Source organism: Diadema antillarum, unplaced genomic scaffold (genome assembly GCF_040938485.1).
Source record: "Diadema antillarum isolate AM-2024a unplaced genomic scaffold, OU_Dant_1.0 seq00000762_RagTag, whole genome shotgun sequence".
Taxonomy (NCBI): Eukaryota; Metazoa; Echinodermata; class Echinoidea; order Diadematoida; family Diadematidae; genus Diadema; species Diadema antillarum.
In genome coordinates this window covers 143,225-153,140 of record NW_027271652.1, presented here as the reverse complement: position 1 = coordinate 153,140, position 9,916 = coordinate 143,225, and the positions used below count along the sequence as shown (strand labels likewise).

Here is a 9,916-nt window from a genome sequence, read left to right as displayed (position 1 = left end):
TTGGCTGTGTTTTGCTTTAGGATATGCTTAGTCTACATTTATTACTTTCTCCTGTGTCGAAACTTGTCTTCAAACATCTGTATTAAATGAATGTACACATCATCAATATGTATGGCAGTGCACTCCTGTTCAAATAACAAACACGATTGTCACAAAATTCCGATTACAAGGAAGGAAAATATCAGGTCCTAAAATCATCTATATAATTATCCTTCTATTCTTTGTTTTTCAGTTACAAAGCAAGTTTGATATAACGAAAGAAAACGCCGGTTTCCCTGAATGAATGGAATCATAATGCACATGATCTGTATGGTACAAGATAGCAACTCAGTAAAGGCGTACTCTTTATGTTGTGAATAAAAGTGTCACTTTGATTTGCATAATTCAGTGTGCATGTATTGTTTTCTGAATCAGGATACTGTAGGCCTTGTGTGTGTGTGTGTGTACATGGTGACATGTGGTAACATTCTTGATGTGCATGTGCAATGTGTGTGTACACAATGTATACTGATAGTGTGTTCCTATGAATCTGCCATTGTTTCTTAATACTGTGAACGCCAAATATTTCGCGAGGTTTTTATTCGAATGATCCTGCATTTCGCGAGTCGGGTGCTAAATGTATTCGCAAGATTAAAGACACGCGAAAATATTGACTCTGATCCCGATGTGGATGTGACGTACACTGTACGCATGTACATTCTTTCTCCGTTCAGTACAGGACTCCACTATCGCAAATTTAACCACTCGCGAAAGCGTCAGGAATTCCCAATTCGCAAAAATTTAGACTCGCGGAATATATGGCGTAAAAGTATTTTGAATCACATGGATCTATGATAACCATTTCTGCCACAACCTTTTATACAATGTAGATCAACATTTTCACTATTTCAGCAGAAATACTTAAAAAATTATGTAATACAGTGAAAACTCAGTATAACGAGATCCATGGGACCAAGAATTTTTTTTTTTTGTATCAGATATTTTGTTTTTGGAGACAATAATTAATACAAAACAAAGGAAATACTTTCATTTGGACTGTAGAAATTACAGTAGTTTGTTATATCAGACATTTTGTTATATGGGCCCTTCATAAAATATCAGTGACAAGTTGTCATAGATGTGACAAGCTACTGAAACCCTTGCATCTGATTGGCTAAGAGCAAATTTGTCATAGAAATGTGGCAGTTGTCACTCATGACAAGTTTTATGAAACGGGCCCCTGATCTCTTTCTACCAATTGTCCACTGTATTAAAGTGAAAACTACTGCATGCCTGTAACAGAGTTGATTATACTCTGTACACTACAGTAGGTTTATTATGTTGATGAACTGTCAAATTTACAAGTGATGCACTATTCACAATTTTTTTTTACAGAAAAGGTTCATGTCCTTTGACTACATAATGAAATAGAGGAAATTTGGCAAATGCTGTTGTTGCGCTGGATTTTTATTCAAAATGTACAGTACAGTTATTTCTGCACTTCACTATTTATACATGTACACTATATACAATGATGTCAGTACATATACACATGTATACTTTTACACAGCTACATGTATGAATACAGTGTATCAAAAAAGCTGCAAATCTTTTCCCCAATTGTTGGACCATATTTTACAAAATGAGTGAAGGAGTTTCTCAAGAAATAAAAGAAAAATTCCTGATGATTTTCAGACTTTTACATTTGAACAACTATAAATTTCGCTATACATGTAGGGTCCTACTGGGTACAGAGTTTCAGAATTTACAGTGATTGAGACAATGAATAAGAATATTGTATTGTCAAAATTTACAACAAATCACAATGAACAGGGACGATGACATAACAGCTTCATCATAAGTATGGAAGAGTGGGGTGGGGGTTCAAGGAAGCAGAACAAAAGAAAGCATGCATAAATTCTACACAGGTGAACTTGTCAAACATATTGAATGGTACATGTACACTGTATTGTAATAGAAAAACATTGCCATACATTTCTGAAATGTGTGAGCCTCTTTTGTCATCATCCCTGTTCAGTGTCATTTGGGTTTTTCAAAGTACGGTGCTTGGGTTTTTTTCAGAGTATGGTGCATTGGTATTCTCTGCTTGAAAACCCCAATAAATTCCACAAATCTATACGTGGAGCTGTCTATTACCTGAAGGACCAGGAGAGAATTTCTTTCCTCTTTACACAATGGAAAAATCTCCCACATCACACGTCTGCACATTCCTTTTTTTTTATTTTACTCACTTCACATTCCCATCAGATTTTCGTTGCTGGAAAGTGGACAATCCTTGCAGATTTTCAGTGACCTTTAACTTAAAAAACCATCATTTCAATTAGAAGATTCCATGTTTCAACCAGGGAGGTGGAAGAGAGAACTTAATCCTACACATTGCACCACACTTAATTACCAGTGGACAATCTTGCTAATTGTCATTGGCTGGAGGATATTTACACTTTGATGACCTTTGACCTTTTATCTTGGAGAAGTTTGTCAAAAATTAAATTTTTGCACCCACATGTGAAGTACATTGTAGCACACTTGGGCCTTGTATCGTGGGAATTGACCAAAGAGTTTTCTTTTTTGTTTGTTTTTTTAATCATGTTCGTAAACAAGATCTGGGGTGTTTAGATCTGGTTTGTACGTGGATACACAGACACATAATTCTAATGAGACTTGTACAGCTCTACTTGTTTAATTTCATCAAAGCTATCTTAAACATGCCATGGAATTACACCTTGGGTCATCTTATGCACTTGAAACAAAGAATTATGTTAGGCATGCTTGACAGAGAGAGGACTCATAAAGCATCGCTTGCAAAATCCCTTGGTAGTGTAAGAGTTCCTACTTCATGGCACTCGGGGCACATCAAGGCTAACTTCTGGATTTCATCTGCTGCTCCATCGGAAGGGGTTCTTAACGAAAAGCTGTGGTTTGTCGGGCACTCCCTGGTCCAATCCACATCATTCCTGTCACATTGTTTATCATCCCCTCGGCATTCAAGGGTGCCCAATGCCAAAAGTGTCAGCCTTATCTACACACACCAGAAGCGCAGACACAACACGCCCCCTTTCTCTTGCTGGCCACATGGAACAGTCAGTTTCAAAAGTTTGATGCAATTCATGGCTCCTGTGCAGACTACACAAAGAAAAAGAAAAATGATATAAATCAAGGCACTAAACAGATCCAAATATATAAAATGAGAATATGTGTAGCAATGTTCATAAACGATAGCAAAGCAAAGACCTGCGCAGGCTTTACACGTCAGTCATCAGTGCACTCCTGTAATATGTGCATAAAAAACACTATCACAAAATTCTTGTTACAATGAAATAAAAATTTGGGTCCAAAAATTAATCACAGATCTATACATCTTTGCACACTATTAGGGCCTACTGTCAGCTATAAACAATATTTTGATATAGTGAAAGAATACTGCTGATCCCAAGGACCTCATTTTAATGGGAGTGCACTGTAATACATACATTAAATGGACAGAGGGAAAGAGAAAGTAACAGATTAGAAAAAAAAAATCATACCGTACTTCATGCATATTGAATTCAAAACTCCAATACATCATCTATTCTAGTGAAATATGGAAGACAAATCAAAAAATAAATTTCAGCAAGAGGTACTTTGTAAAGCACTAAGAAAACATTACATATCTAAATATAATGTGGCCAGACAAAAATGAAAGCAAACATCTTACTGGTCTACATGGTTGTACTCGTTTTTCCTGGGCATTTTGCTCTACCTTTGAGCAATTTGCCATTCAAGCACAGAAACTAGAACATTTAACAGGTGTGATTCTTTAAATATACAGTACCGGTATTTAATACTTTATCAGCAAACCCATTTGCATTCTTTTAAGTAGAAAAGACGACTAATTTGTGTTTAACTCTTCATTCAAGTCGTAAAATGACAACGTACTTATGATTTTCAATCTTCTTTTCATTTGTAACCACTGATAATAAGGGCTGATTATGCACATTTGTACCTTGTACGCAGTCATCTCTCTCCGCAGTTCCTTCACAACAGACGCCAAGGCCTCTGGGTTGACGCCTAGCTCGCAGAGATGGACGCAGATTGAAAGCGTCTCAGAGTCGAGTCCCGTTTCCAACAGCTCAGAAATCTGCTGTAGGGCTACAAAATAAATACATGATGTATGAAATGATGATAAATATGACATTGACAGTGTAGTTAAATGAACAGTAATAATGCAAAGGACAGCAATGCTATTACACAAGCAATAGCGATAATCCTGCTTTTATTGAATTATTCCTTAAAAGCCAAAGGCGCGCCCCCCCCCCCCCCCCCTTTGCGGAATTCCTGGATCTGCCCCTACAGTTATGTACATTGTCAAACAATGACTTTACGTTTTCAAAAAGTGTAATTTAACTACACTATGGCATGGCTGTAACTACTAAACTAGGCTCTTGCCTCTAATGACGTTACACTTTATTGCCAACTGATTGTCTTGTTTACTTGGTCAGTCATTACTAGAGTATTATTAGTAACTTTATTAGATAAACGTTAATATTAGACTTGTTTTCTATTCTGATTCTAATTTCTAGTTGATTGATTAGAATATCCATACAAACTGTACATCAATTTATTGGTGTACCACTACCAGTGCTACAGCACTCATGGTATCTACCGTCATCACTGAATTCAGTCCGGGAAACCCGCTCATGAGGACCGCCCCCGCGTACGAGGATGGTCCCTCCTCATGAGGACCTCCCCCCGCCTCATGAGGCCCCCCGGGGAACGCCTCATGAGGCCCCCCATTCACTTCTTATTCATCTCACATCTGACGTATAAATTGTCGCAACTTTGCACGGTGTTTTTTTGTTACACACACATGTCCACTATCCATGATGAAAAGAAGAAAAATCCTGTCTGTTTTTTTTTTCAAAAATCGAGTTTTAATCAACCGATGCAGAGCGCCCATCAAAACACGGGCGCCAGCGCGTTCGCACAATGCAAGACTGCCGCACCTAGCGGCCTGATCCAACTAAATATTTTCGATGCTTTTTTCTGCGGCTCTCACCTCTCCGCGCACGAATCAGCCTCGTGAAGCTGAAGTCTGACATCTTTTTACACAAATTCGTAACGAGAAAAATTAAATCAGTACTAACCTGATCTTGTCCATATACAGGGGAAACTCGGTATAACGAACACTGCTATAACGAGATATCGGTTATAACGAGGAAATTTTCTCGGTCCCAAATTTCCTTCCACACAAGTCTATGTAAAATGCTACTCTTATAGCGAGATCGGCTATAACGAAATAACTGCTATAACGAGATAAATTTTGTGACTTCCAAACAAAGAAAAACATAGTAAATCAAACCTGCTATAGCGAGGTAAAGCAAAATGCCTTCGGTGGTGCTTTACTTCGCCTGTGCTATCATCTTCCGAGATTATAAAGCTTGATGCGCCAAAAACTGTCTTGTACACACATAATCATTTTCTTCAGTGCACTCCAGCTAGCACTGCATGTTGTACGTGTGATGTGTGTGTGTGCACGCACACTGTATGCAGAAAATGTGGTGGGACGGCCATGTGTATACATGACATCATCATGACGTTTAGCAGGTGTGAGGCAATCTGATGCCGTGATTGGCCTTCTACTTTGGGAATTCCCCGTCTTCACACACACACTCAGTCATAATGTACAGAATGTGTCACATACACACACAGCATTGTGCAGACCATATTCAAGCTTTCCACACAACACACACCCATACGATAACCACATACCAATCCACAGACGATCTTGATACAATCGCAAGCTATATAAATTTACAAATTCAAACATCTACAATTAATGAGAAACACATTCTTGATATTGGATTGCCGGATTTCCTTGGCGAAAAACATCTTCTTACCCATAAAGGTGAGTAATTCCCTCACACACAATATCAAGTTATCAGTATTGATTGAAATATGATGGGTAGTCCCACATGTGCAAATTAATGTCTTTATTTTATGCCTTCTTTTATGCCTACTGATATAACGAGATATCGGCTATAACGAGGAAAATGACTCGGTCCCGACCATCTCGTTATATCGAGTTTCCACTGTATTCCAAATTACTATTCCACACTGATAGAGTAGTTGGGTAGATGACATACTCCAGTTTGTTAGCAAAATAATCACTTTGTAGGTATGACGAGTTCACTTTCTTCGTCAATTCCGCCCACGATTCCGCCGCCCGCTTACCGTTTGGGCGCTTTCTCTGGAATCATCCCGCGACGCGACGTACGTCGCATCACATCACGCATCCAGCACATACCAGTCTGGTATGTGCTGGATGCGTGATGTGATGCGACGTATGTCGCGTCGCGGGATGATTCCAGAAAAAGCGCCCAAACGGCGGAATCGTGGGCGGAATTGACGAAGAAAGTGAACTCGTTACGAATTTGTGTAAAAAGATGTCAGACTTCAGCTTCACGAGGCTGATTCGTGCGCGGAGAGGTGAGAGCCGCAGAAAAAAGCATCGAAAATATTTAGTCGGATCAGGCCGCTAGGTGCGGCAGTCTTGCATTGTGCGAACGCGCTGGCGCCAGTGTTTTGATGGGCGCTCTGCATCGCTTGATTAAAACTCGATTTTTGAAAAAAAAAAACAGACAGGATTTTTTCTTCTTTTCATCATGGATAGTGGACATGTGTGTGTAACAAAAAATCACCGTGCAAAGTTGCGACAATTTATACGTCAGATGTGAGATGAATAAGAAGTGAATGGGGGGCCTCATGAGGCGTTCCCCGGGGGGCGAATATTTTTTCCGTACATGGAAACGCTACAGGACATGAATTATTCATAAGTTTAGCTGAAATTTTGAAGTGCGCAGGCGCGTGGACTCTGCTAAATTTCTATGGCTTGGCCAATTTGTACAGGATGAACGGACTCGCATACTGTACATTATCTACATACATGATCACGTGTAATCACTTGCGGGCGTACGTACGTGCTCGCTATTCAGTTTACATTCGATTCGCAGTTCATGAGCGCCCTACTGTACGTAACCGAGCTCGAAATATGCGGGGCCCGGGGAGCGTTTTTTTTTAAGACGGCACGCAACTTAGCGGCGCGGCGGATCGCGGAGAGCATCGTGATTGTCAGCCAGGGCAGCAGCCAGCGTGGATAGGAGAGCAGGTATACTTGGGTGACCCGCACCTCGTCATAGTTAATGTTTGCCCATATTTGAATCACATTTCGCCACTGAAATTCTTTGAAATCCAACTCACATACAGGAAAAATGCTGAAAATTCCAATGGAATCACAAGTTCACTGATCGATATTGAAAATTTGCAGCTATCGTCGTCGAACGCGAACGATGCGAAAAAGTTGCGCGCTAAGGAAGGGGCCCGCAACTCGTCACCCGCTCTCCCATAGACTTAGCACGTAAAAGACATGTGCGGGTGACAGTGATGTTCCCATAGACATACACGTAAAAGATGCGTGCGGGTGACTTATAACACGTATTCCTATAGCCCTATGAAAATTTCAGATTTTCGCGAAAAACTGTTCGGTTTTCACCACAATTTGCTTGGTTGTGGTAGCCCTGCCAAGTTTCAAGCGTACAGAACACAGTCCGGGGCATACATTTTTGTTTAGTGTGCTCAAAACAATTTTAAGTGGGGTGACGGTATTCGGGCCCCTGACGAGGTGCGGGCACCTCACTATACATGCTGTAGCTCCACGGTTGACCGAGAGATCGGTCTGTATCTGTCCGTCGGGGAATGTTCCGCGGAGACTGCGTCTGGCTTCACGGATCCCCTCCGTAGGACAGCGTTAATGGCAAAATATAAAAGAGTCCTCCGGCGGATCTTTCTGTCTAGTATACATGCGTAGTTCACGTGAAATGTAAACAAGCGTGAAATGTAAACAACTTCTACAGCCATAGGCTTGTGGAATTGATGCCACATTACCACTATTCGTACATGCATAAATGGCCAAATAAGAGCTCTTTCGAAATCTTTTGCACGACCCTTTTTGTGGATCGGGTACTAGTACTAGTATTCGTAAATACACCGCTACCACAGTTGGCCTACTCCGTACCACGTTTTGGCTATGATTTATGAAGCGGACGTGTATTCACAAGCGACTTTTCAGTGCTGCCAGTGCACAGGTCATGGTGACTCGGAGATCGAACATCTCGAGTGCACTTTCGAATTACAACGATGAGATCATTACAAATCCACATGTAAACTAATAATAGTAGATTGAACTTCAGTAGTCTAGTTCTGTGTTTTCAAACTGTTAGTTAATTAGAAGTAACATTGGTTAGGTGATATTGTCAGCGTGATTGTATCAGACGTACAAGGTCATTTTCCTGCATGTTGTTCGTTGAGATATCGGACGAACCTCGAAGATCGTGAGTGTAGTGACATGTTTACGCTCGAAGGTATGTACATGCACAACACACACACGCACACACACACACACACACCGGTACTACTACTGCATGTGTACACAGAGAGTAGGGCTGTGCGAGTCTCACTAGTCGAGTCCGTTCATTGTGTACACTTCAAAATTTCAGCTAAACTTATGAATAATTCATGTCCTGTAGCGTTTCCATGTACGGAAAAAATATTCGCCCCCGGCGGGGGGGGGGGGGCCTCATGAGGCGGGGGGAGGTCCTCATGAGGAGGGACCATCCTCGTACGCGGGGGGGCGGTCCTCATGAGCGGGTTTCCCGGACTGAATTATCATCAACAAACAAGTTGTTTGGCAAAATCGTGAAATAGGCCCCACCGCAGTGCGCGTGCACCCGTGCGTTAGCAAGCAAGGTTAGGTTAAGGTAAGGGTTTAGACTTTAGGGTTAGGTAGGGTTGTATTTATGGTTAAATTGGCCATTAAATTAGTCAAGGGACATTAGGGAGTCCTTCCGAGAACAAAAAGTAGAAGACCAAAGAAAAAAAACGGGAGAAAGGGAGGACGAAAGATGCTATGCTGTGGAAATCGGCCCCACCGCCGTATGCATCTCGCGTAAACGCCGTTTGGTGGGGCCGCATTCACGAGTATTATACTGTGGAAGAAAGCCCCACCGCCGTGCTTATCTACCGATGAACGCCACACGGTGGGGCTGAATTCACGAGTATAAACAGGCGAGCCGCCGTAGTATTTGTACGGACACGCAGTGGTGGGGCCTATTTCACGAGTATGCCAGTTGTTTGTTGATGATGTTACAGGGATTTAATTGTTGTTTGAAACAACATGGCATGGATGAATGGCCACGAATGCGAACGAAGAAAGTGCATTCGCGCCAACTTTCATCCAACGTATTTTACAGTGACAGGGACTAAACTGTGAAATATGCAGTGGCCAGTGCCTCTAAAAAAGGTTACTAGAGTACAATCAGTCTTACTGTCAAGCACTTCTCGAGCTGAGGCAACTTGCGTATCTCCGTTCTTTTCATCCATGATTTATCCTCTGGAGGCTTCTGAAAAAAAGCAGCGGGTTACTATTCACTAGTAAATTACAGTCCAAATACATGAGATAAATCTACAGTTCTTGTTGTACCGTTCCCCTTCCGAATTTCCGCCAAACCAAAGCAAACTGTGTTTGCTGCCCTCAAGTTTCTGTTGATAAACACGATCGTCCGCGAGTTTCGAATTATGTACAGTGTACATATGGCATACGCAGTGTGTGTGGCGTATGCATTCATCATCTGCACCTGAGTTGGGTAGCTGTCTTTCACAGGTAAATTTACAGCCTTTTCTTTTTCAGTCTGGGAATGTAACGTCTTTTCACTGGTCCGTTTATTTCACTGGTTTATTTCACGTTTATTCCTTGTAGTAAGCTAACGCTCGAAAACTGCTGGTCCATGGCTTTTGCCACAACGTGCATACCTGCTGGCTGTTATCAGTGAAGTCAGATCTCTGCAACGGTACTGTACTGTACGCTCTTTGATGGCTTGCGCTA

At 41.4% G+C, this 9,916-nt stretch overlaps 1 long non-coding RNA gene across 1 annotated transcript; it reads right to left on the bottom strand.

The window, feature by feature from the left end:
* Positions 1–1,425: 1,425 nt before the first annotated feature.
* LOC139738648 (uncharacterized) lies at positions 1,426–9,476 on the bottom strand. The gene is made up of 3 exons (XR_011711464.1): positions 9,360–9,476; positions 3,983–4,128; positions 1,426–3,123 (listed from the first exon to the last, which is right to left on the bottom strand). It is a non-coding gene; the product is annotated as an uncharacterized lncRNA (long non-coding RNA).
* Positions 9,477–9,916: the final 440 nt, after the last annotated feature.